The 27,438-nt window shown below is 38.3% G+C and overlaps 1 protein-coding gene and 1 long non-coding RNA gene across 2 annotated transcripts in view; both read left to right on the forward strand.

Annotated features, from left to right (window-relative positions):
- NAV3 (neuron navigator 3) overlaps positions 1 to 27,438 on the forward strand; it is a 902,555-nt gene that overhangs the window by 247,607 nt on the left and 627,510 nt on the right. The gene's annotated exons all lie outside the window — the stretch shown is intronic.
- Positions 22,092 to 26,447, forward strand: LOC147371296 (uncharacterized). Its single transcript, XR_015164764.1, has 3 exons — positions 22,092 to 23,825; positions 24,346 to 24,452; positions 26,364 to 26,447. It is a non-coding gene; the product is annotated as an uncharacterized LOC147371296 (long non-coding RNA).

The raw sequence follows: 27,438 nt of genomic DNA on the forward strand, positions 1-27,438 counted from the left end.
GTATATATTTAACCTTCAAGTGAATTTTAGAGTCATTTTATCCCTCTTAAGATTTCTGAAAAAAAAGTAAGTGAAGGGGTTTCATCCCATCAATATTATGCATGATTAGTAGAAAGCCTTAGGATTATTTTTTGTGGAGTCAGCTTCCTGGAATCTAATCTCCACTGAGCCACTTTACAGCCATGTGACCTTCGGAAAATGTAGGCTTTCTGTCTCAATTTCCTCATCTGTAAAATGGAGATAATAATATCATCTATCTTACAGGGTTTCTATGAAGATGAGTTGAGTTAATATTTGTAAGGCTCATATCACAGTGTCTCGTATGTATAAGGTTTTGTATATGTGGGAGTTTTAAATTTTAACTGAAGTAAATGAAAAGCATAATGCTGGAATACAGTAGAAATGTGTGAGCTTCTTAAGGATATTGTGTTAGAGAAATGTAGTTATTTCCCTGATAGGAGAGAGACACCATGTGTGAGTGGAGGCAGACAGTATCATTCTTTTGGGTGTTGGTTTTTAGGGCGGATGAACTGTAGATGTACCTGAGAACACCTGAGCTTAAAACGTTTGCTATTCCTAAGGAAAGAGTAAAATTCCTGTCAATGGACCCATACATATTGGGGAAAGGCTAACTGAACCCTGCCCTCAAAGCATGGTTTTCATAGTAAAGCTTGCCTTTAGAAGTCTGCATCTTTAGCCAAAACAAACTTGTTGGTTGTGAATTCTTTGAATCAAAGATATCAATTAAAAAAAAATAATGTGTGCAGACAATCATACATTCTCTGAATCTTCTATGTCTGTTAGTAAGGGTAAGTTGGAAATTTTATGTGCTGATAATGCTTTTTAAAAGTAGGCTTTGTTACATTGGGTATTATATTTGAAGAATTATGAAATCTACAAAGAAGTAATATGATCTGACTAATGTACATTAATATTAAAATATGGAGCTGTATGAACTGAAATATGAGTATACTGTTTGCATGACCACCTGAAGCCACATGAATCAGCTCACTTTAAAATGTTAAGAATCCCTTGCCTTTCCCTGAAAGAGGAAGAAGTATGCGAGATGAACTATTATTGCCATACTAGTGGAGAGCAATATACCTTCTTTATTACAGAATCAGGGAACAATCCTCTGAGATTCTTATTTGAAGTAGAAAGGAATGAATTTTTATTGATTCGTTATTTCATTTAAGACATCATCCTGCCCTCTTGCTCTCTTGTAGTATGTGTGTTCAATAAATAATACATTCTCTTTTCTCCATGTTGCCATCTAAGAATCTGTTTGGCTCAAAATAAGCCAGGTGTTTCCACAACCTACTGTTCCGGCTTCTCTGCGGTTTTGCCTAACAGCTGTCAGGTCTGGCCTTCTTAATTGCTTTATGTGAGTGATGTTAATTCGGGTTGTAACATCAAAGGTGGTTGGGGGTCACTAGCTGAATGCCCCTTGCCCAACTGCCGTGTTAAGGAAGTGTACGTTTCATACTGACTCTGGTTGATTGCGATGATGGCCGTTGACCCCTGACTGTTGTATGTGCCTGGAGACTGATCGATTGAATCCACCTCGGAATGATCAGGAGCTGGGCTTGTGAGGCCAGCAGCAGCCAGAAGCAGAATTGCAAGACCCTCGTTTCATGGTCTGCTTCAGCAGGGAGCCTGGTTGTGACACAAGCTACTACATTTCCACAATCAGGAAAACAAATGACCAGACAGGTCTTTCCAGAGAAGGTTATTTATATATTTCATCAGTGATTCCTTTTGGTTTTTGTTAGGAGGACGAGGGTTGTCAGTTTTAGATTGTTTTAGTAGCCCTAAAATAAGAAGACAAAGGGTATAATTTTATTTTTTTAAATTTATTTGTTTTTAATTGAAGGACAGTTGCTTTACAATATTGTGCTGGTTTCTGCCATACATCAACACGAATCATTCATAAGGATGCATATGACCCCTCCCTCTTGAACCTCCCTCCCATCTCCCACCCCAGCCCACCCCTCTAGGTTGTCACAGAGCACTGGGTTTGATCTCCCTGCATCACACAGCAGATTCCCACTGGCTCTGTATTTTACATATGGTAATGCATATGTTTTAATGCTACTCTCTCAATTCGTTCCACGCTCTCTTTTCCCCACCGTGTCCACAGTCTGTTCTCCGTGTCTGTGTCTCTCCATTGCTGCCCTGCAAACAGGCTCATCAGTACCATCTTTCTAGATTCCATTCATATGTGTTGACATACACTATTTGTTTTTCTCTTTCTGCCTTATTTCACCCTGTGTAATAGGCTCTAGGTTCATCCAGAGGATACACTTTAAAAATGGCACCTAGAAGGATTTCTGTGAGTGTTTTAGTTGAAGTTTGGATTGAGCTAGAAAGCCTCTTTGGTTGTTTCCAGACATTCATTCCTCTGTGAAACTGCTGTGCTCTTTAGAGGAACTGCATAGATAGAGATCAGTCTCAGTGGGAGGTGTCACAGTTAGAAAGGCTGCATGAACTGGGTATGTGGCTTGCATAACATTAACTGCCTCAACTAGAGGGTAGATTTTTACTGTCAGCTAACAACATTCTGGGGAGAGTATGTTCATTTTTATTCTTAGTATCCCACTTGGTCCTTCCCTGTCACTTCTAAGAACTCGGTTTACTATATTCTACGCTTGAACCCTGACACACCTTGAGCCCGGCTGGAAGGACAGGATTAAGTAGAGTGAAGGCATATCTCTTCGACGATATATTTGTAATGAAGCGTCTCTCTGGGAGCCTACTTAATACAAATCACCTTTCATTTTCCAACAAGGTTGCCAATGTTGGAGTCTGGTAGTAGTTTTAAATAAAAGTTCATTTTACTTCCAACTTCAGAGCTCAAATTTAACATAATTTTTAAAGGGCCATGACATAATATCTTTTTAATATGTTTTAGTTTCCAAATATCACTTTAGAATAAAACATATATTTTGAAGGTATACAATGATTTGTGCTTGATTCTCATCAGGTTTTAAAGTTATAAATATCCTAGGTTTTTGTCTCATTCAGCATTTGAATAGTTTTGAATTATACAGAGGATGTACAAATAGATGTTAAACATGCATTATAACACAGAGCAGAGATGGCAGAAGGAAAGTGTACGTTGAGGTATTGAGGAGGAAATTGGTGACTTTGCTGTGAGCATTCATCTTAATTTCAAGTTTTGTTTCCCAGCAGTTTAAAGGCCTGTACATCCTCCAAAATTGTGAAAACATTAAGAAGTCAAAGATAATTGAAATAGGAAATGGTAATAAGAGGTCTTCAATGCCAAGTCACTACATATTATGATCCTTTGTATTTCTTATATACCTATTCTTTGTTAATACTAGTGTATAGTGTCTATTTAGCACTTAATAGTCTCTTGGTCCTGCCTTGGATTCCATATTTTTATTGAGAAAACATATTGTCTTTTTCTAGTATAAAAGAAATAGTCATGTTAAAATATTTAGAAAATATATACAGTAAAAATTAATGAAAAGAATTCAGGATTAAATGATACATGATGATATTTGCTTCAGAATAATTTTGGATAGAGAAAGAGGTGAGGGTCTAGATGAAACTGTATTGGCACTGGTAAGTTTTGGGTACATAGTGGTTCATTGTGCTGTTCACTTTATTTTTGTATCTTTTGATAATTTCTGTAAGTTAAAATAATAAAAGTCTCTAGTCCCATTGCTCAGAGAAAATTATTTCTTCTTCTCTATAAAAACAGATTCACAGAAATACACTTAACACATATTCATATATATGTTTTTTAATTTAAGCAAAATTGTACCACCCTAAAATAGAGACTCTGAGCTTAGTAGACTCAGGCTGTTCTCTCAAATGCCTGGGAGGCTCCTGTGTAGGGCCACCATTTAAGATCTGTTGACTTGTTGGATGGTCAGGTTTGGTGAGTGAGTAAAGCTACGTGTGAACTCATTTAGGGGGCTTCAGTTCCAAAACACAGTTAATTGCTGTATTTGTTGTTGTTTAGTTGCTAAGTTATATCCGACTCTGTGACCCGATGGAGTGTAGCCTGCCAGGCTAGCTTTGTCCATGGGATTTCCCAGGGAAGAATATTGGAGTGGGTTGCCAGGTCCTTCTCCAGGGGATCTTCCTGACCCAGGAATTGAACCTGCATCTCCTGCACTGGCAGGCAATTTTTTTTTTTTTTTTTAACTACTGAGCCACCTGAGAGCCCTTGTGTTCAGTCGCTAAGTTGTATCTGACTCTGTGACCCCATGGACTGCAGCGCACCAGACTTCCCTGTCCTTCATTATCTCCTGGAGTTTGCTCAGACTTGTGTCCATTGAGTTGCTGATGCCATTCAACCATCTGTCTTTCTCTTTTCCTCTCACCTTCAATCTTTCCCAGCATCAGGGTCTTTTCCAATGAGTTGGATCTTCCCATTAGATGGTCAAAGTATTGAAACTTCAGCTTCAGCATCAGTCCTTCCAATGAATATTCCAGGTTGACTTCCTTTAGAATTGACTGGTTTGATCTCCTTGCTGTCCAAAGGACATAGCTTAAATATTTTCTGTAGGCTGATATTTAGAAAAAAAATAAAAAAATAGGGAAGCTACCTCATTCTTTCCTCTCTCCCTTTGTATTGTTACTCTCTCTTCCTCTGAAAGAAGAAATGGAGGGAAAACAGAGCAGAAGCTCAGAAGGGTTTATTTCAGAGTGAGGAATGAGAGTTGGATTGCCATCTGCTTCTACTGGTTCTAGCCCCTCTATGTCAATACCTAAGCCCAAGTGTGTGTCCATTTCATATGTACAAGTTCTTTTTCCATACCCCAAGCAATTAAAAAAAAGGTATAAAAATAGAATTTCCAGGATAGATCCTTAGGTAGCATGAATCAAAGAGTTGTACAGGTGGCTAGGTAAGTCTTCTAGAAAGATAGTTCCTTTAAAGAGATTTAATTATAGTTCCTTTATTTACTTTAAAGGTATCTTTTAGCTTAGGCTTTTAGCAGAAGTTCACATGACTTCAACTTTGTGTGAATGGCATTATACCCTAAAAGCATGTGAGAGGCATTCCTGGTGTACTTGGCCCTTATCCACGGTAATTTTCAGAACACTACAGGAAAGTGTTGACCCTGTTATGGAAAATAATCTCATTGATTATGGAAAGTTCAGTTCGATTCATGAAGCAAATGGCTGCCGATCTGTAAAAGACTTTTGTTAATGCAGCACAGGTCTCTTGGACTAGCCTACCTTTGCATGACTAGGCATTCTTGAACAGTTTTTCATGGTGCTGAAACTCCAGTACTTTGGCCACCTCATGCGAAGAGTTGACTCATTGGAAAAGACTCTGATGCTGGGAGGGATTGGGGGCAGGAGGAGAAAGGGACGACAGAGGATGAGATGGCTGGATGGCATCACTGACTTGATGGACGTGAGTCTGAGTGAACTCCGGGAGTTGGTGATGGACAGGGAGGCCTGGCGTGCTGCGATTCATGGGGTAGCAAAGAGTCGGACATGACTGAGCAACTGATCTGGTCTGATCTGATGATCCTTTTAATGTGTTGTTGGTTTCTGTTTGCTAGTACTTTGTTGAGGATTTTTGCATCTATGTTCATCAGTGATATTGGCCTGTAATTTTCTTTTATTTGGTGATATCTTTGTCTGGTTTGGATAGCTGGGTGATGGTGGTCTCATGGAATGCGCTTGGCAGTGTTCCTCCCCCTGCTGTTTTTGGGAAGAGTTTGAGAAGGGATGGGTGTTAGCTCTCTTCTAAATGTTTGACAGAATTTGCCTGTGAAGCTATCTGGCTCTGAGCTTTTGTTGTTGGAAGATTTTTTTTTTTATCACAGTTTGATTTCTGTGCTTGTGATTGGTCTGTTCATATTTTCTGTTTCTTCCAGGTTCAGTATTGGAAGGTTGTACTTTTCTATGAATTTTCCATTTCTTTCAGGTTGTCCATTTTATTGGACATTGGATTTTCCTTTAACAAGGGAAAAAGTGTTTGTTTCTATATTATGGGTTAGTTTGCAAGCCAGAATGATAAAGGCATAAACCCCTTTATTCCTCCATCTTGGCAAGGGAACACTATTATTTTCTGATATTTGGATCAATAAAACATTGTTTTTATAGAAAACTGGACACTGTCACTTACTGAGGAATTTGCTTGAAGTCACTTCTTTTTAATTTGCTCAGACCAGGTACTGGAAGATGGTTTTTTCTAAGATGTAGAAGGTATACCCCTTGCTTTTTAAAATTGCTTTGAGTTTCTTTGGGAAGGTAGGGATTTGAGATGTTTGAATTAATCCCTCTTCTGGCTATGATGGCAGAAGTGCACGTTTATTTAACTGTTAACCTATCCTCTTAAGACATCTTCCACTTCTTGTTAGGTTTATTCTCTAGACTACAGAGAGGTTTATTCTCAAGGCTACAGAGGTTTATTCTCAAGGCTACAGAGAGCCTTGAACTGAGAACTCTCATCTCACCCCTTCTCTGTCCTCTCCTCTGTTTCATCACCCTTTCTCCCTTATTTGCTGTCTTTTCTCTTCTCCCTTTATTTTCCTTCCTCTCTTCTTTCTCTTCCCTCTGTCTCTCCTGCTTTAAGCCCCCCTTTCTCTACCCTCTCTGTCTCCTTCTATCCCCCCTGTCCTGGAATGTGCAGTTTCAATGGTGACTAAGTTAAAATGAGAGATCACTAGATGCCATGGCTAAGTGGCAGCCAAATACATAAATAAGTATCCAGAAAAGATGTTTTCAAACTTGACTTTAATTAAAAATTAATCTCTCTGAAATAACAGGATTCCTTTATTGCTAAGGAGTAGTTCAATCAAACATTACTTGAAGCAACCTATCAACTTCATTTTGGAAGTGCCCTAGGTCTGTTGACCTTAAGTGTTGTCTTAAAGACGATCTTGCTTTGGTTTGGCAATATGTTTCAAAAACTTATTGTTATTTTTACATGGGTCCAGGAATTAGTGGAAATTTTCAACAGAAATTAACTTATTAGAACACAACTGAAAATTCAAAGAACATAAAATTTTTCCTAGTTTCTTAGAGTTTGAGTTGAAGACTTAAAATGCAAGTAGACACAACACCTACTATGAAATGATATTTGGAGGAAATATTAATACTTTTACTAAATGTTTAGGTATCATCTGATATTAGAAAAACACAAGATTACAGCAAAAGTCAATGTAAAATATGATAGAATATAAAGATACTAAAACTAAAAACTAAAAATCCCTCCTTAGTTGTGCCAGGTACTCCTTAGTTATAATCAACATGGGTTTTTAAAATAGCCATTAATGGAAAAAATCATGAATCATAAACTATGTTATGTGGCTATATCATTTAGTAGTTCCATCTGCAAAACTAAATCAGTAACTAACTTGAGAGTATAATTCACAATAAATCTGTATTTTAAAATATAGAGCTTTCTAAACCCAGATTAGGGGTGAGATAATTAGATGGCATCACCGACTCAGTGGACATGAATTTGAGCAAACTCCAGGAGATAGTGAAGGACCAGGAAGACTGAGGTGGTCTCAGAGTCAGACACAACTTAGTGACTGAAAAACAACACCATCAAAATATTTATGTCCCAGGTACTACCCTGCTGGTCCAGTGTCTCAGACTCCACTCTCCCAGTACAAGGGGCCTGGCCTCAATCTCTGGTCAAGGAACTAGATCTCACATGCCACAAATAACAATTTGCATGCTAAGGATCCTGCAGGCTGCAACTAAATGAATAAGTAAAAAGAAGTAAAAAATGCCATGGCATCCTAAGTTGCTGGAAAGATTTTAAAATCAAATGATGGAACTGTAAGTATTAAACAGAAGACTGCCAGGAGTCTTCTCTTAATGTAGTCATCCTCTTCTGTTGGTGTAATTTGAAATGTGTCCTCAGGAAAAAGCTTCCGTGGGAGGAGAACGAGGACAAGTATATGGGATCATAAGAACCTAGAAAGTGAGATAAACTAGTTCCTTTGGTGAAGGATGTAAGAGCCTCGCAGCCAGACTCAGTCTGGCACATTGCTGAGTGCTTCCAGGCCACAGCCAGCCAGCATGGTCCAGGGGTGACCCAATGAGGCAGAGTGTCAGACCAAGTCATACCAGCAGATTTATAGTCTAAGCACAGCTGGGAAGGAGGGGTAAGGCTTTCTAGAAGTGGAACCTGGTAGGAGTAGAGCAGACCCAGATACTGAATAGAACAGTTGTCCTGTGGAGTTCAGTTCAGTTCAGTTCAGTCGCTCAATCGTGTCCGAGTCTTTGCAACCCCATGAACTCCAACACACCAGGCCTCCCAGTCCATCACCAACTCCCGGAGTTTACCCAAACGCATGTCCATCAGTCGGTGATGCCATCCAGCCATCTCATCCTCTGTCATTCCCTTCTCCTCCTGCCCCCAATCTCTCCCAGCATCAGGGTCTTTTCCAATGAGTCAGCTCTTCGCATGAGGTGGCCAAAGTATTGGAGTTTCAGCTTCAGCATCAGTCCTTCCAAAGAACACTCAGGACTGATCTCCTTTAGGATGGACTGGTTGGATGATCAGTTAAAATTGCTATTACAAGTAATTCTCCCTCATAATGTAGCTTAAGTAAGAAAGGTTTTTGGAGTGTGTGGCGTGTGTGTGCATATTTATAGGGGGATGTGGATGCATGTGGATGCTCATATGTGTGTTTTATTCTTACATGGTGCTCTACAGGTAGACCAGGTCTAGTGTGTAATTTTTCACATAGGGACTGAGGCTCATTCAATCTTGTTACTTTATTCTCAATAGGCAGTTTTCATGTGATGGTTCAAGAAGAGTGTCGCCATCATATGTATACTTGAGGTCATCAGAAGAGGAAAGGTCAGCTGAGCATATATCCATTCCTTCTAAGGCAATACCACACTTCAATTCTCTGTAGGCTCCATTAGCTGGGTATTAGTCATGATCACATTAGATGCAAGAGAGGCTGGAAAATCTCTAGCTAGGCTGTTGTTTACCTATTTAATTCAAAATTTTAAATTTGGCATTTTTGCTATTAAAAGAAGTAGATGATGCATATTCATGCAAAGCCAGTGATCTCTTCCAGAAGTTTTGGGTATGCTAATCCACCAGTGCCTTCTGGTTTAGTCAGTAGGTGAGCCCAAGCTACTGGTTCCAATACTCATTGGGCCTGAAGAATATAATTTATCACCTGCTATATTTGGCAGGAGCGGAAGGACTGCATTTCTAAAAGTGACTGGGTGTCGTCTGATATTACAGTGGGTGGAAATATTTCCAGTTAGCAAAGAACAAGCTAAATTGTTTGACTATGAAATGTAGTTTTTGTACCTTTAAATGTACAAAAGGATTTATTTAAATGTACTAAAGGATTTAAATGGACTAAAGGATTTATTTAGTTAATTTTGTTCTTGTGTGTAAATAAATGTTCTGGCATGCTCCAGTGAAAAGCACATAAATAGGGAAGATAATTTATAGAGAAAGTTTAAACATACTCAATTTGCTGTAATTATAGTCAGAGCAGGAAAACATTCCATAATGTATTTGGTACAAATACTATGCATTTTTGCAGATATGCTATTTATGGCATATCTTTTATAGCCTTTTTTCTCTGACCTGAATAGCAAGTCTTGTCTGTATCTGATTTATTTGAACAATATATTTTGATCTTTTTGCATTATTTCTGTTAATATCCCAGGGTAGATGCTTTCATATACATTATACTGTTTAATCCTTTGGATATGAAGGGTGTTGTTATTTTCTCCTTTTCACTGATGAGGTCAGGAAGTCTGTTGTCAGAGGAGGGTGGGGATACAAACCTCGTCTGATCACCGTCTTTTGCTTCTTGCAGTTTACTCTACATCCTTTTATTATTGGGGCTCCCCCAGTGGTGCAGCAGTAAAGAATCTGCCTTCAATGCAGGAGACCTGGATTTGATACCTGGATCAGGAAGATCCCCTGGAGAAGGAAATAGCAACCCACTCCAGTATTCTTGCCTGGGAAATCCCATGGACAGAGGAGCCTGGAGGGTTATAATCCTTTTGTTCTGATAGCTACCAATTATTACTTTATATTTGTCTATACTTTTAACTTATTTACTCAGTTCTGAGTTCTTTGTCGACAAGAACTTAATTGTAGAAAACAAAGTATTTGCTTCTCACATGTCAGCTATGAAAGTGAGGAGCATTTGTATATCCAGAACACTGAAAGATGCTCATTTTGATTAGAAAACATCTATGCATGCTGTTTATTTTCCTTTTGTATATGGAGGCTAGGTTGTGTGTGTGCAAAGGATCTGAGGAACTTCCTTGAAATTTCTTCTGTGCTTTCATCTCAGGTGTTTCTGCAAGTCCCAAATCATTTAATAATGACTTCCAAACAAAATAGAAAATATAAGATGAAGTTATTAAAAATTAATCAGTAATTAAAATAGATACTTTTGATTTTCCTTTTTCACAAAAATATTTTTTCTATTTAAAGAAATTAAGAATTTCCTCTTCAGTTGTTTTTTAGTTAATATCACTTAACTAATTTAATTTGTAGAAATATGTTTATGTAAAAAAAAAAAAAATGTTGAGAATTCCCTGGTGCTTCAGTGGCTAAGACTCCATGCAGGAGGCCTGGGTTTGATCCCTGGTCAGGGAACTAAGAATTCTGCATGCTGCAACTGAGATCCCACTCACCACAACTCAAACCCAGCACAGCCAAATAAATAAATATTTAAAAAAAATTGTTGTCATACACACACTGAAAGAAAACAAGTGATTTCCTCTTTACCTTGGTATAAGGAAAGACATGTCTACTTATCATGTATGAAGCGAGATGCCAGTCCAGGTTCAATGCACGATACTGGATGCTTGGGGCTAGTGCACTGGGATGACCCAGAGGGATGGTATGGGGAGGGAGGAGGGAGGAGGGTTCAGGATGGGGAGCACATGTATACCTGTGATGGATTCATTTTGATATTTGGCAAAACTAATACAATTATGTAAAGTTTAAAAATGGAGCGCGGGTATACCTGTGGTGGATTCATTTCGATATTTGGCAAAACTAATACAATATTGTAAAGTTTAAAAATAAAATAAAATTTAAAAAAAATTTAAAAAAATCCAGTCAATAAAAGAAAAAAATTGATAATTTGGATATCACACACACATAGCTCATAGGATAAAACACCATTAGCAAATCAAAGACAACTTACGAACCGGTAGTTGCCTGGAGCCGGTGAGGCATTCCACTCATGACAACGATCACGAGGAAGGAGGCTCGGCATACGCAAAGGCGGGATCGAGCCTCAGGAGTCCCCCTGGATATTCTCGAGCATCTATCCCCCAAAAAACCAGAGTCTGCCTACTTTATTGCTTTGTGCTCTCACCTCTGACTTTACTGGGGGCTGTCCCCCACCACCATCTCGCTCTCTCTGTCAAAGAGTTAACTTACAGCTCGAATTAATAAAGTTCCTGGGCAATTAGGAGTGTTTAAATCCAAACCCCTCAGATAGCTCTCTAACTCCCCTGACAAGTTTACCCTGACTCCTACAGCTATGCATATGATTGTTTACAGTCTCCCAGCCTCGAGAGGCACGGGAAGCTTAAGATATTCAAATAGCTTAGAGCCTCTCAGAGAGTTAGAAACTGTCAGAATAAAACTAGTAAAAGATTTCATTGATGAGCCAATGCTTGTTGCCAAGTTTTCACATCCCCTGTATTGTATCCTTGAATATGTATTAATTAATATAGTTGGTATATAGAAAAAATATAAGTAGTGGCCTTAGTGTTAGCAACTTTAGACCCTTAAGGTAATAAATTCTTTCCTTTGTTGTAAACCCATTACACATCCGCCCTATAGGAATGCAATTTTATCTAACACCTTCGGAAGATGGCGCCAAACCTTAAAATAATTACTCTTAGAGAAAATAAAGCTTTGTCAAGAGTCATAAAATGTTAATAGGCCTTCTGGCCAGAAGATGATGTAAATCACCTAAACCATTTGTATACGATAAATTTGCAGGATAGAAACCCTGGTTTTTGATAAGGATCAAAGACTGCTGATTTGCATCCCCTATTATCCTCTATGTGTAACTTAGGGTGTAAAAGCCCCTGTTGAAAATAAAGCTACGGGCCTTGCTCACCAAAGCTTGGTCTCCCCATGTCATTCTTCCCCTCAGTTTCCAGCTGAGTCTCCATCTGGAGCGTGGAAATACTCTGCAACCATTTATTTGCCTGGGCTTCTAAGACCCACTCGAGAAGGTGTCTAAGGTGGGGCACCTTCTGCTATTCGAGAGGGCGCCTGCAGCCTCCGTGGTCAGAGCTAACCTGGTGTCACAGGTTATATTGATCTTCCACGTAAACCAAGCTACTCAGCCTCTTTTCTCCACTGAATTTTCCTACTGAGCTATCCTCATTCTATTATTCTTTATATCTTTGATGGATAAGTAAATAAATAGGTTGCCGACGCCGTCTCCCCTTCGAATACCCTGGATGAGCCGGGGCTGGACCTCGGCAGGTAGTAAATATTTGCAACATATGCCACAAACATAAAGCTTAATACATCCTTAATGTACAAAGACTTCTGAGAAGCTGAGAAACAAAAGACTAAAACATCAAGAAAATAAATGGGAAAAGTTATGAACTATCAATTCAAACTTGCAAGTAAAGATATAAAAATGGGACTTGAGCACGAGGAAAAAAAAGTTCAAGTTCACCCATAATTAGGTAAATGCTAATAAAAATAGTACTGAGATGCCTTTTCTCAACTATCAAGTTAGTGAAAATTAAATACTGTGGTAACACATCCCACTGATGAAGCCATAAAGAAAGAGGCTGGTAGGAATGGACCCACTACAACCTTTCTGAATGGAAATTGGACAATACTTGGCTGTATTCCATGTGCTGCTCTCTTTTGACCCGCAGCTGCACTTTTAGGAATCTCCCCTGTAAGTACAGTACTCTGGAAATACCTATACAAATTTATGCAGTGCAATTTCAATGAGAATTACAGAATAGTGGAAACACCCAAATACCCACATACAAAGGAATGGTTGAATCAGCTATTGTATAGTCATTGAGTGGAATACTATGCAACAGTAAAAAAAAAAAAAAAAGGCAGCATTATTCACAATTGGTAAAACCTGAAACCAATCCAAGTGTCCACTAACACATAAATGGAAATACAAAATGTGATGTATATTATTCAGAATATACAGAATATTATTATTCAGAATATTATTCAGCCTTTAAAAGAAAGGAAAATCTGCAATATGCTAAAACGTGAATGAACCTTGAGGACATTATACTAAGTGAAATAAACCAGTCACAAAAAGGCAAATGCCGTGTGATTCCACTTACATGAAGTACTTGGAGTAATCATATTTAGGGATTAGGTTGTTATTATAAATGTGTGAAGTGACTAGTTTTAAGATAATAGCAAGTGTCCAGACATGTTGGGAATTGAGAATGCATGATAGCAATTAAACAACAGCAAGAAAAAAATTCCAAGACCTCTCCGAAGCCACATGTAACCCCCATGACTAACATACACTCTCTGGTGCTAGGTTTCTGGTCAGGTAGGCTGTCCTTTTCTTTCCTTGAGATGAAGCTGAAGATCTGTCATTCTTAATGAACGCCTTCCTATGATCCTTTTTCATTTGAAGTCATGCTACAAAAATTTAAATATAACAGTTTTACCAAAATTTTACTAAAATAGATAATTGGAATCAGGATTAGTTTGCCGTTTTCTAAAGTCTGTTTTTTAGAATATATTTGAGAAGATATCACTTTATTGTGCTATTGTAAAGTGAAGTAGAGTTCATGCTTGACATTTAGTAGGTACTTGATGCATAGTAATTGAATGAAGGAATACCTGAATTGCTTTTATGAATAATAAGAGCCATTTGTAACTAACCGATTCATCACTTGTAAACAAATTACATAGAGCTGAAGTGCTTTGAAGCATCTTGTGCTTGTTGAAGTACTATTTGTACTGTTGATTTGCTCTGAAACTCCTTTCAAACTAACATTAAAGAAAAATTAAGTCCAATATAATTCTAACTTCTTAATATAAATTATTAGTGTGATGGGTCACTGGTGATTGAAATATTTTAAAAGATTATATTTCCCATTATTAAACAGTTCTTTTTTTGATACATATCTTTATAATATGTACAGACCCAGAATTTCAGAAAGTCAAATATAGAATAATCCTTTACAAAATACTGCTAAGTCACTTCAGTCATGTCCGACTCTGTGTGACCCCATAGACGGCAGCCCACCAGGCTCCCCTGTCCCTGGGATTCTCCAGGCAAGAAATGGAGTGGGTTGCCATTTCCTTCTCCAATGAATGAAAGTGAAAAGTGAAAGTGAAGTCACTCAGTCGTGTCCAACTCTTAGCAACCCCATGGACTGCAGCCTACCAGGCTCCTCTGCCCATGGGATTTTCCAGGCAAGAGTACTGGAGTGGGGTGTCATTGCCTTCTCCTTACAAAATAATTGAGTAGTAAATTTCTTTGGTTGGCTACTGCATTCTTCCTTCCTTCTTCCCTTTCTTCATTTCTGTTTCCTTTCTTATTTCCATAATCATTTCTTAAACTCTGTGCTAAGATAAGTTATTCCTGAAGAATAAAAATAAGATAGTCTTAACTGTTCGTAAGTAACATTGTGTTAGAAGGGTACGAGAGTGGCTATATCTCATTTGACTATATTTCCTGTTTCTCAGATATTTATAGTCATTGTGATTGTTTAAACATAAAAGAGCGTGTCTTTGCATTTCATTTTTATTTCTTAATGCCTAACATGAATGAGCAGGTTAAATAATTAAGTATTAAAAACTTTTCCATAATGAAATTAAGATTCTATAAAACTCTAGTCCATTTGGAAACTGAAGCACTATATAACGCATACCTTCCTTCTTCCTGAGTACTCTTCTTGAGCACTCCAAGAGTACTCTTGTGCAGTGGTGCGTTGTGTATGTCAGCAGAAATAGAAACAGAAAAAAAAATTAGGGGTGTTTTCCTTTATTTCTGCTTCATAGGTTTATCCAAGTTTCGTTGATGAACAGAGGAAAACGGTTTTCAGTGCGTGATAGCATCATTCCAGTAGAGAAGAAGAAGAACTGTGCAAAGCTGTGTCGGGATAGGAGCCAGTGATCTTGTACAGGTGAGGGAAACTGTGGTATTAAGAAATTTAAGATGTAAGTGGATTAATATGGCACAGGTTTACTTCTCAGTTGTATCACTTCCTGATGTGAGTTGGGCCACTCTCCTGGGTGACACTCCCTCAACAGTAACTCAGGAATTCCAACTGTTTCCCTCTTAGCTACATAGACGGGAAAGACTCACACTCATTGTATTTAACCATCTAGTTCCAGAAGTAACAGCTCACTTTGGCTTTTGGTGAGAACTAAGCAACATATTCCTAATCGTGTGGCTGAGAATTGTGGTCTTGCTTATGCACAGGAGGAGAAAACGCTGTGGTGAGCACATGGCCTGGTTTCCTATACACCTGTGGATAGTAATACATAAAAATAAACTGCTGAAGAAAGAAAAAAAAATTATGTCCAAAGCAGTTTTTTTTTTTTTTTTTACTGGACACAAAAATAATACAGACTTTCCCTGAAGGGCTTCTGGTATCCCCATCCTTTAACAAATATTACAAAACAGAATGACCTCCACTGAAGGCTGGTATTTCTTTGATCTCTCTTCAAAATATATTACTAGCCTCTCTAGTAGAAAGTTTCCACAGTTTTATATGCTGGCCAGAATTCTGATTCTCTAATTCACATTGAATTTGTGATATTTAATAATATAATTTGCTCCTTTATTTGTGTCATACTGATGTCCAAAAGTTGGATATTAAGAGAAAGTATACTGTAGACTCATTTGGCTATAAAATGTCAACAAATCACGACTTAGGATGATCTGAAATCACAGAGGGCCGCAAACATCTCTCAACAAGGAGAATGTTACTCTACTCAGAGTATCTGTAGGTTGCAGTCCACTGATCAAACTAGTAAAGACTCTTGGCTAAGGAAGTGGTGGAAATTAGAGAGCCTACAAAGTCTTAGAAAATCAAAGTTGTGGGGATCCTTAAAGATAGCGTACTTAACCCTTCTGTTTTTGAAGATCAAGTGATTGAGTTGAAACCACATAAAAATTTTTAAAACTTCTAGTTCCAAGTTCGTGAAGTACAAATTGTTTTCTTTAACATAGCATCCCATCTTCTGTCTTTTCAGTATGATATATTAGTTCAATAATGTTGCCTAACCTCTCCCTATTCTCTTCCCCCCAAATACAATAGCTCAGAACAGCAGATATGGAACTTCCCTGGTAGCCCAATGGGTTTTACTCCATGCTCCCAGTGCAGGGGGCCTGGGTTCTAGCCCTGGTCGGGGAACTAGATCCCACATGCTGCAATGAAGAGTTCACAGACACAACAGAAGGATCTCCCACGCCACAACTAGGACTCAGCACGGCCAGCTAGCTAAATCAATACGTGTTTTTTAAAAAGTACAGCCAGCATTTATTTTCCCATTGATGGGTAAAGCTGGGCTTGACTGAGTTTGCCATAATGCTGTGGGTTGGATTTAGGTTTTCTCCATGTATTTCCTCTTCCTTCATGAGCCAGTGGTACCCAAGATTCTCAGGTTCTTTCCGTCTCAATGCCCTGACATTGCCCATAGGACGGTGTCCTCGTCACACGGCTGAAGTTTTCTGACCAGCACAATGTTGCATTCCAACTCATGGGAATTGGGGGAAGGGAGAAAATTGCCACAGAAGCAATGGCCTTTTGAAGTTATTTGAAAAGGATTTCTGCTCTTATTCCATTGGCCATAGCATTGTAAAGGGGCAGGACTTTGTGACCAGGTAAACTGGTGGATGTAGCCTTTCATTTTGAGACCCTGTATTCAGGTAAATAAAACCTTGAAGATCGACAGAGAACAGATATTGACAATCAGCAGTCTGTACATTCAGAAAAATTTGAACTAAGATATATATATATATATATATATATATACACACACACACACACACACACACACACATATGAGTGTGGGTATACACACACGTGTATTATGGGGGAATGAGCATGAGTAGAAAAGATGAAAAAAGCCCCCTTCTGCTTAGGAGAAACTATGTAGCTAACAGTCTTTTCTTAGCAAGAAAATGAGATTTTTGAACTTTTCTTAGCTCATCAGCCTTCAGTATAACTTATATGATTACCTCAATAAAATGATTGTCTACTTGTTTTTGCAACAAGAAACAGCCATGTGTTTCAAATCTCCCTTATGGGAGCCTGTATTTTGTAAATAACCAAGTTCATGTACAGATTAAATGTGAGGACTTGATCAAATGAAAAGTTTGATTAAAATGACATAATAAGGCCTTGCATGTTTATAAGCACACATCATAATTTTATTTCACATAATGTGTGCTGTATTGTCTGGGTTGTGACCTGAATTATTGGAAATATCATGCATGTATGTGTTTTTCTTCTCTCTTCAGAGCTTAGAAACTCCATTTCAGAACTATTATTGAAGATCGAATTGATGTCAGCCAGGAAACCGTAATTTCCTGTCACTTGGCATTGAATTACTACCTTGAGGTTTTAGACAATGAACAAATTTAGCTAAAAGATGCAAGCTTTTTTTTGACTTATCATTAGTACCTAAGAATATGAATCTTTGATACTGTTTCATCTCCATTACAGATATGGTTATTGGCTCAGAATCATATTCAACCCTCTTTGCATCCTTTTATCTTGAACTAATCAAGTCCAAACTTCCTGCTGGAAACCCATGTATGTTCTTTAAATGTGGACTGCAGAGCCAATTTATCTGATAAAGCAAATAACATACCATTTTCTACAGAAATGGAGCAGAGCAGCCATGTTGCAAGGAACATAATGTTTTCCCCTGCTGTTTTTATTTCTCCTGTGTATCACCAGTGGGAAAGATGGGATTGTATGAGAATGTAGTTTGTGAAGCCTGATGCAGGCAGTATTTTTTAAAAGTAATTTTCCTGAATATGTGGTATACAAGAGGAAGATTTGTTTTGTCTTTGAAAATTGGGTTGCAATTTTCTGAAAACCCACAAAATTTGCATTATATCTTTGTTGACTTTCTGGTTGCCAGGTTCTCTGTGACACCTAAAAAAAGTATACATTTATGTGTGCAAGGGCCTTTTTGGGGCAACCAGTAATACCAAGGCTCTATTTCATTGTATACAGCCTAGTTCAGTGGAGCATGAAGGTGTCCTGGGGTTGACTTGATGGAGATCATGTCGGGGTTGACTTGATGGAGATCATGTCTTTGCCTGAGAGGATGAGCTGGGAACTCAGCTTACGGGGAAGGGGCAAGATGGAGCCTTAAGCATTCGCTTTCTTCCTGGCCCTACAAAAATCTCTGATACATGGGAGGCTCTAGGAATAAAAATTTATATATATATATATATATATATATATATATATATATATATTAAAGGAAGAATCCCAAGGGAGACACCGTCTTCTCAAGGCGAGGATCTTGAATTTATATTGTGATTAAGTCAGACATGTTCCAGGCTGCTTGGTATAGTGACTCTCGAGATGTAGGGACAATTTTTCTTTGTGCTGAACTGTACAAATTGCACTGCAAGATGTTTATGTTCCCGCTCCCTCCCAGTAAATGCCAGCAGTGTCTCCAGTTCATGGGACAACCAAAAAGAGCCCACTCCTCCTGGTACATTGTAAAATGCCACTTATAGAGAGGTTCTAGCTCTGCGGAAAATCACTTGCTATAGTCCCATAGTTGGTTAGTTGGTTGATTTGAAGTGAAGTTGCTCAGTCGTGCCCAACTCTTTGTGACCCCATAGACTGTAGCCTACCAGGCTCCTCTGTTCATGGGATTTTCCAGGCAGTAATACTGGAGTGGATTGCCATTTCTTTCTCCAGGGGATCTTCCCAACCCAGGGCTCGAACCCAGGTCTCCCACATTGTAGACAGACACTTTACCGTCTGAGCCATCAGGGAAGTCAGAAAGTGAAGTCGTTCAGTCATGTCCGACTCTTTGCAACCCCGTGGACTGTAGCCCGCCAGGCTCCTCTGTCCATGGGATTCTCCAGGCAACAATACTGGAGTGGGTTGCCATTTCCTTCCCCAGGGGATCTTCCCAACCCAGGGATTGAACCTGGGTCTCCTGCATTGCAGGTAGACACTTTATCCTCTGAGCCACCAGGGAAGCTCTTGGTTGATTGATTGATATATCTCTTACAAATAATTTTACATTCTGTAAATTCTTTTTTTTTAATATTTCTTATTTTTATTGTGAACTAGTTTAAGTGTTAAGAAGAGCACAATGAATAAGCATAGATAATATACAGAATTAACGCTTATGTGTACTCAACGTCTAGCCTTGGCACATATTAGCATGTGGCTTTCTAAATTTTTTGAAGCCATGGGGTACTGCATCATTATTATAGCTTTCTTTGTGGTCCTCCTCAGTCTCTTTTCTGTATCCTTACCCCAGGAAAAAAACTGCTGTCTTGATTTCAGATTTTTAATTTCTTATGTGTTTTTATGATTTTTACTGTATTTCTGTATATTTCTTAGTGGTATTTGGTATTTATTTACATATTTTATTTTATTTTATTTTTTTAATCTTATTATTTAACTTTACAATATTATATTGGTTTTGCCATATATCAACATGAATCCGCCACAGGTATACACGTGTTCCCCATCATATTTTAAAACTTACTATAAATGATATTACAGCCTATTCTTATGCATCTTCTTTACTTGATGCATGATTATGTTTTCAAGTTTTGTCTATGAGATATTGGCGCTTTAGATTATTCATTTTAAAAAGCTATAAACCGGGTAATACAAATACCTACCACAATTGATTTATCTATATTTCTGATACTTGTATATTTAGAATATATCTAATTTTTTAGAACTCAGTACCAAGGATGCTATATTGAATGTTCTCATACATATCTTTTAGTGTATGCATTTATCCCTAGAAATTCAACTTATGGGTGTGAGGCTCTGCTGGCATTTAATATACTAAGTTTTGCAAGATTACTCAATAGTGCTTGTCTGTAGCAACAAAGCATTGCAGGGTGCACTGAAAGTTCATGAAATTTCAGTATTGTCTTTTGCAACTACTACCACTGGCAACATTAAAAAACATTAACAGTCCTTTGTCTGGGACATTGTTTGTTTTTAACACTTTGTATTTTCACAGTTACTACTTTTCATATGTGTATTGGCTATTCATGGTTCCTCTTGTGGGCCTTGCCTGCTCACATGATTTTTCCCATTTTTCTACTGGGTCTTTTGTCTTTGTAGATTTTTTTAGCCAGATTTCTGTTTTTAGTATATATACACACACATATGTATATGTATGCTATAAACAGATTTTCCCAGCCTCTGACTTTTTGTATGTTATATGCTTTCTGTTGTACAAATGGCTGAGGCCAATTTTTATCAGTCTCTTTTATTAGAGTTAGCAGTTTTCCTGTATTGTGTCAAAAAATCTTTTTATATTAGTCTTATTTTCTCTAGGTGAAAAGCCAGTTATGCAAAACTCAGCTTTTAAAATTGTCATTTTTTTCCACATTGGATTGCATATTAAATAATCTTTATGTGGTATTTCTATTTCTGAGCTATATATTTTATTCTGATATTTATTTATCTTTTCCTTTGTCCAGTACCTCTATGACCTAAATATCTTTGTTTTAGATAAATCTTGATATTTATGAAAGTGTGCATTTTTCAAAATTGTCTTGGCTAGCCTTACGCTTTACTCCTTTTATTTTCTTTGACCACCCCAGGTCTTCCTTGCGCCGCGGGTTTTTCTCTAGCTGTGGTGAGCGGGAGCTCCTCTCTGGTTGTGGTGGAAGGGCTTCTCACTGCCATGGTTTCTCTTATTGCGGAGCCCGGGGTTGAGGATGTGCAGGCTTCAGTAGCTGCATAGGCTCCGGAGTCACAGCTTCTGGGCTTGTAGCACAGGATCAGTAGTTAAGACACATGGGTATAGTTGCTTTGTGGCATGTGGGATCTTTCTGGATCAGGGGTGGAAGCTGTGTTTCTTGGCATTGGCAGGCATGGTCTTTACCACTGAGCCACCAGGGAAGCCCATTCCTTTCTTATATATGAATTTAATAATCCTTTTAAGTTATTAATACATAAAAGTTATACATTGAAATTTTGATTGGCACTGAATTGAACTTACAGAATAATTAGAATAAAACTGTAATTAACAGAGTTTATTATTAATGATTAATCATTAATTAATATTAATTAATAAAATATTAATCATTAATAATAAATAAAACATCTCTATGCTATTCATGCCTCCTACTCATGAACCTGTTATCTCTCTATTTATGTAGAAAATCTTTATGCATTTCAATTTAAAATGAGACCATTCTATAAAAAAACTTTTTTCTAGTTGTATCTCTAGGATATTGTGTTCTATGTGTCTCTTATTAATGGAATTGGTTTTGATATTATATTTTCTTTCACTGTTTTTATTGTTGTTCCTGATACAAAGGTATATATTTTCCTGGTGTATTGTAAATTATAGCTTTATTTCTTCTAAATCATTTCAAGATAAATTTTCTCAAACTCTCCATATAATTGGTAATATTATATGCTGATATTTTTCCTACCTTTTCTATTCTTATTACTTTGTTTTAATTTTTTGTCTCAACATGGTGATAAGTGCCTGTGGTATAAAGGTTTATTGAATGGATGACAGACATTTTTATCTTATTCCTGCCTTTGGAGACTTATCATTTCATGCATGATTTTAAACTTTATATATATTTATAAATGATGCTTAGTAATGATTTACATTGTTTTAGTTGTATATATTGTTCAGTCACTAAGTCATGTCCAACTCTTTGAGACCCCGTGGGACTGCAGCATGCCAAGCTTCCCTATCCTTTGCTATCTCCCAGAGTTTGCTCAAGCTCATGTCCATTGAGTCATTAATGCCGTCCAACCATTTCATTCTCTGTCAGCCCCTTCTGCTGGTATCATATTCTATATGTTCACCATTAATATGGTCTTCTCTACTGTAGCTTTTGACTTCTTTCTATTCTTATTTCTGTTATTTAAATTTTTCTTTTTATATTTAAATCATGAATGGGTATTCATATTTATCAAAAATAGTTGTAGACTTTTTTCCTTTTATTTGCTGGAATAGTAATTTCCTTTTATTTATTTACTGGAATAGTCATGCTATTCCAGTAGTTTTCTAATAGTTGTACAGTGGTCGAGTCCTTTATTACAGGGAACACTGGAGTCATGGGTCTGGGACCCACTGACGGGAGGATGAGTGGAGCTTCTGGCTAAAAGCCATTTTCTACTGAAGCAACTTCTTAGCCCTTTCCAGTTGGGCTTGGCTCTTTTGTGCTTCAGAAATACTGACTGAGCTACGTAGAGATGACAGTTGGCCCTTGAGCAACATGGGTGTGAACTGTGAATGTCCACTTACTGTGGACTTATTTTACTAAATACACAGTGGTGTTAGTACAGTATCCAAGGTTGGTTGAGTCTGGATGCAGCCCCATGGCTATGGAGGGCGGCCTGTGAAGCTATCCTCAGATTTTCTACTATGCAGAGGCGTGGGCTCCCTTAAACCCCCACTTTGTTCAAAGGGCAACTGTATTTAACAATTCATTACCAGAATTCAAAGCGTAAACAATGGCTGTTTCACCTCAGATTAATGGTTTAAATTCCAAAAGAAACTTCCAGTCATTTCTTAATGATTTCTGGATCTGGTTTTATTACTCAGTCAGCAGTATGGACACAGAGACTGTTGATTCTTTCTGCATTCTCTTTGCCTTGAATAGAGGTCATAGAGCCTGGGGGAAATATGTGAAATAAAGTGAGCCTCTTTATTTCTTCATTTGTAAACACAAGGCATCCGGAAAGCCTGTATTAGGATATTGAGTTCTGGATGGTTAAAAATCTCAGATGAATTTAGGCTTTCTTTTGGGCAAGTACATGAATTGGGATGCATAAGCATAGTCCCCCCTCTATAGAGCAAAAGAAAGTAATGAACTACTGCTGCAAAAAAATGATGCAGATGAATGCTGCAGAAAACAAATAGAAGGGAGATACTATGTGATTCCACTTAATGCGAAGTTTTAAGAATAGAAAAAACAAATCTGAGGTGATAAAGCAGAAGAGTGGTTACCAACCGAGTGAACACAGCTTCACTTTGGGCTTTTCCACGTGGCTTAGTGGTAAAGAATCCACCTGCCAGTGCAAGAGACACAGGAGACTCGGGTTTGATCCCTGGGTCTGGAAGATTCCCTGGAGGAGGAAACAGCAACCCAAGCCAGTATTCTTACCTGGAAAACCCCATGGGCAGAGGAGCCTGGTGGGCTGCAGCCCATGGAGTTGCAGAGTAGGACACAGCTGAGCACTTACACATGCACTCTCACTGCTGTGGGAGAGGGGAAAGTAGTAAGTCTCAAGGAGTTTTGGAAACATTTTGTATTTTCATATGGGTAGTGGTTAACTAAGTGAATTAACTATACCTTTAAGATTTTTGTACTTTGTATGTGTGCGATGCCTTAATTAAAAAGAGAATGGCTGAAATCAGAAAGGGCTCAACTATATGTTTTTGATAAAATACAGTTTTGATATAACCTTTTTAGGTTCTTAGGAAATTACAGTTGACTCTTGAACAACAAAGGTTTGAATTGCACAGGTCCACTTATATGCAATGTTTTTCAACAAGTAGCTACTCCAGTTTTGTATGATCTGTGGATGGTTGAAGCCATGGATGCAGAGGGCTGACTGTAAAGTGGATTTTCAACTGTGTGATGGTTGGTGATCCTGAAACCTCCTTTGGTCAAGATCAACTGTATTGGTTGGAGCATGTATGTATGTAAGCATGCATGCATTTCACATGCTTGCTTCACAATCATATGAATCCCTTTATGAATGGCTACCAGCCTGAAGGCATTGTGTCAGGCCTTGGGGGAATCTGAGAAAGTATATAGGGCTGACAGTCCAGTGGGTGCTGAGTAGCTAGATAAGTGTGATGGTATGGGGGAAGTCTATGAATGCCAGTACACTCTTAGGAAAGAAGGGGTCAGTGTGCTTGGAGCAGGGTTGGGGGCATAAAGAAAGTAGAGACTTTGGAGAGGAGATGGATTTGAGGAGACATTTTAACGATAAGTAGGAGTTTGTCAAGTAGATGTGTGGCACTTAGGGGATATGTTAAAGCTCAAGCTGTAGAATGAGGCATTGTACTCAGGAACTCTGTATTTCTTATAAAAATATAAGCTCAGAAGCAGTACTATATGAAGCTGGAAAGTTGAGAAGGGATCATGAATAGGGTAGAATGTTGAATGACATGCTAAGGAATTTTGATTTTGATTTTCCTTTTGGCTTTAGGGGTTAGGGAACTGCTGAAGAATTTTAATTAAGTGTCATGATTATGTTTGCATTTTTCGAGATAATTTTGGCAGTAGAACCTAAGACAATTTTGATCTTCCCTGGAGGTATGCCTTTGGTGCTTTTCTCAATTTATGTAAGTTCTATGAGTTATCTCTTTAGACTGACGACTCTTAAATCCAAATCTCTATTCCAAATGTCTCTCCTTTTTCTTCACACTTTCTTTTTTTATTTTATTTTATTTTTAAACTTTACAATATTGTATTAGTTTTGCCAAATATCAAAATGGATCCGCCACAGGTATACATGTGTTCCCCATCCTGAACCCTCCTCCCTCCTTCCTCCCCATACCATTCCTCTGGGTCGTCCCAGTGCACCAGCCCCAAGCATCCAGTATCGTGCATCGAACCTGGACTTCACACTTCTGAGTAGAATTATTTCTCTGTCCCTGGATAGAAACTTGTCTTATTTCATGTGTTTGTTCACCTTTAAATAATATAATCTTTATGATCACTTAGGTCACAAAACAAGTTTCAATTTTAAAATTTAGAGTATTTATTTCAATACATTTATAAACACATCATTACTCAAAGCTCTTCCTGTTCCACCAAACCAAGACTGGGTTCCAGTTCCCCTCCTTAACCACACTTCAGCCATGTGGAAAGAACCTTCTTTTTTCACCTCCACATGCATTCACTAGGATCTTTGTAAGGGAGGTGAGGAAGAGAGAGGAGGTATAGTGGTAGAACATTTCTTATTGGTTGCTCCTGGCTTAATGGCCAGTATTGGCTTGGTGACCTAATGGCCTAATTCTCTGTAGGACTGGAGGATATGAAAACTAACTCTTGGTTATTTATGTGAGATGCTTGAGGACTTCCCTGTTGGGTCCCTCTGATCTCACCTCCTTTGATCTGGAAAATGACCTGTCCTTGAGATGAACATTTCAGATTACCTGGGCTTCTCTTTTCTGCAGTCCCTATAGCCGCCTCCTGCAGGAGTCCCTTACCCATCCTGGCAAATTGCTTTTTTGAGCAGGATCCCTTTCCTATTTTATATGGATTCAGGCAAACATTGCTACCACAAATTCCTGTTCTTGTTCCAAGACAGATGCATCTCTGATCTACAGTCAGAGAAGACTACAATTTATTCCTCAGATGCCTTGCCCTCTCCTGCTGCCACAGGCCACCTTACAACACTTAGGTTCTGAGCTTCTGGGTTTTCTTACTTGCAGGGGACCTACAAATGCAGGGAAGCTCTCTGATGATCCCCTTAAAATCCCTGAGAGAAGGCTAGGTCAGGAAGTGGCACATATCCCAATCACCCAAAAATCCTTTCAAAAATCTCTTCGTCTTCATCTTTTTCATCCTGCATTTGTGTGAGGGACTTTTAGATAAGTTTGAGCAAGATGGAAACCTCTTAAGCTATATAAAAATGAAATTATTTATATTTATGCATAAAGTGAATTTTACTCCCATACCCGACCACTAAATTATATTGAGTAAGAGAAGCAGAGAATCGATATGACATACTTGGGATTACCTCCGTAATGAGAGAATAACCTATGAGAATTTTTTCAATATACATAACCTATTCTTTTTGAGCCAGTTAGTTTTATTGTAAATGCTTTTTATTCCATGAAAGTAAGCATAAGTTGTGTTAGATTCTTTATGCATTTAAAATGAACTGAGTGTTAGTTACTTAGTTGTGTCCGACCCTTTGTGACCCCATAGACTCTAGCCTGCCAGGCTCCTCTGTCCATGGAATTCTCCAGGCAAGAAAACTGGAGTGGCTTTCCATTCCCTTCTCCAGGGAATATTCCCAACCCAGGGATCTAATCTGGGTCTCCCACATTGCAGGCAGATTCTTTATTGTCTGAATCACCAGGGAATATATTTAATATTCATTTCATCCCATTCACGTGAAATTCCCTTTTATCATTGGTGTAAACTTCTCATAGGTATTCCAAGGTTTTGATGTTAGACAAAACTGAAGAGTTTTCTGGTGCTTCTTGGTTTTAGTTAAATCTGACTCCTCACTGGACTGTAAATTCTGTAAAGACAAGGACTAGATTTGAAATTTGACTCCTTTGTCCTGCATGGTGGTGAGTACATATTAAGCACTCAGTGCTGTGTGTTTTAAATGTCTTTTAACACTGTAATGAAAAGTAAATTAGATAACATTGGTAAATTTAAATAATTTAGAGCATTAATGGTACTTTGGAAATTCTATTTTATACTCATATAAATTTGTTCACTTGCTAAGTCGTGTCTGACTCTTTGTGACTACATAGACTGCAGCATGCCAGGCTTTCCCGACTCACAGAGTTTGCTCAGATCCATGTCCTTTGAGTCAGTGATGCTATCTAACCATCTCATTCTTTGGTGCCTTCTTCTACTTTTGCCTTCAGTCTTTCCAAGCATCAGGGTCTTATTTCCAGTGAGTTAGCTCTTTGCATCAGGTGGCCAAAGTATTGGAGTATCAGCTTCAGCATCAGTCTTTCCATTGAATATTCAAGGTTGATTTCCTTTAGGACTGACTGGTTGGATCTCCTTGCAGTCCAAGGGACTCTCAAGAGTCTTCTCCAACACCACAGTTCAAAAGCATCAGTTCTTCAGCACTCAGCCTTCTTTATGGTCCAACTCTCACATCTGTATGTGACTACTGGAAAAACCATAGCTTTATCTAGACGGGCCTTTGTCAGCAAAGTAATATCTCTGCTTTCTAATATGCTGCTTAGGTTGGTCATAGCTTTTCTTCCACAGATCAAGTGTCTTTTAATTTCGTGGCTGTAGTCACCATCTGCAGTCATTTTGGAACCCCCCCCCCCCCCCCCCCCCGCCAAATAAAGTCTCTCACTGTTTCCTTTGTTTCCCCATCTATTTGCCATGAAGTGATGGGACCAGATGCCATGATCTTAGTTTTCTGAATGTTGAGTATTAAGCCATCTTTTTCCTTTTCCTCTTTCACTTTCCTCAAGAAGCTCTTTAGGTCTTCTTCACTTTCTGCCATAAGGGTGGTGTCATCTGTGTAACTGAGGTTATTGATAGTTCTCCCAGCAATCTTGATTCCAGCTTGTGCTTCATCCAGCCCGGT

The sequence above is a fragment of the Bos grunniens genome, chromosome 5 (assembly GCF_055505025.1).
Source record: "Bos grunniens cultivar Pamir isolate PY7600 chromosome 5, Bosgru_T2T1.0, whole genome shotgun sequence".
NCBI classification, from domain to species: Eukaryota; Metazoa; Chordata; class Mammalia; order Artiodactyla; family Bovidae; genus Bos; species Bos grunniens.